At 44.2% G+C, this 1,001-nt stretch overlaps 1 protein-coding gene across 1 annotated transcript in view; it reads left to right on the top strand.

Moving 5' to 3' along the window:
• Positions 1–1,001, top strand: part of LOC109479632 — a 2,461-nt gene that overhangs the window by 1,277 nt on the left and 183 nt on the right. The gene's annotated exons all lie outside the window — the stretch shown is intronic.

The following is a 1,001-nucleotide window of genomic DNA, read 5'->3' as shown; positions in this document are numbered from 1 at the left end:
AGTTTGCTAACAATGGTTGCACTACTTGGGCCAAACAATTTTATCATGGACCGGAGGTTTGGCATACAACCCTCACATGCCCAGATCATGTCATCTCTGCTTGCTGCACTATACTGGTGGTTGTTCATGCCAATACATTTTGCACAGAAGTACAATTCGCATCTCTCACATTGTAACACCTTACTGTCTGCATCGAAAAAAGCAGTGTCACAGAGTTTACATACCCATGGGTCTTCTTGGTCCTTGTGCATCTGCTGGGCGGGTTTGCTGTCGTTACTACCACCTTGTTGCTTTGCTCCCTCCCCAGTATTGTTTGATTTGCTGCCAAGCTTTTCAAGTCTTTCGCTAGGGTTTCTTGCTCCTCCCCCCTTCTTTGCTGTTTTTTTCTCCATTTTTGCACTGTTTCTCCCTCGTGGCGGTGCTTCAGTGTTTTGAATCGGGCTCTGTATCGCTCCCCGCCGGTGCGTCCACCGAGGCTGTTTCTATCCACTTGCTGCCTAGGTACCTTCTTCAGGGATTACCCCCTTTGCTCTCACGACCAGACTGTAGCTATCTCCCCCTTGGATTTTCGATGAGTATCCTTCTGGGCTTTCCTGCCAGTGGAAAAGGGCCTTGAGCGGAAATCCAATATGGCGCCCGAGGCGCTGTCTCGTGGCGCGACACAAAAAGGGCTCTAGAATCTTTAAAAAGGTAGTTCTTCGGCTAATCTAAACTTTAAAACGTCCCTAGTACTAAAATACTTCGACTACTGGTCTTCTACTAAAAAATATTTTAAAAAATCGCGTAAAAATAGCTCAATTAAAAACCAATGCAGCAGAGCAAGTTAAATCATATCCATCCAAATCGGCACATGCGATATTCATCTGGGTTATTGCAAAGTGACCCTTCAGAAATCTTTTAAATGCAGTAATTAGGCCACACCAATTTAATTTGTTGGTTCTCGGATTTTTTCAGAAAAAATATGAAGCGACAGGGCGAAAAAACAATAAAAATAAAAACAG

This window comes from Branchiostoma belcheri, unplaced genomic scaffold (genome assembly GCF_001625305.1).
Source record: "Branchiostoma belcheri isolate BF01 breed outbred unplaced genomic scaffold, Haploidv18h27 scaffold5, whole genome shotgun sequence".
Lineage (NCBI taxonomy): Eukaryota > Metazoa > Chordata > Leptocardii > Amphioxiformes > Branchiostomatidae > Branchiostoma > Branchiostoma belcheri.
Note: the sequence above shows the minus strand (reverse complement) of the source record. Positions and strands in the feature narration are given on the sequence as shown.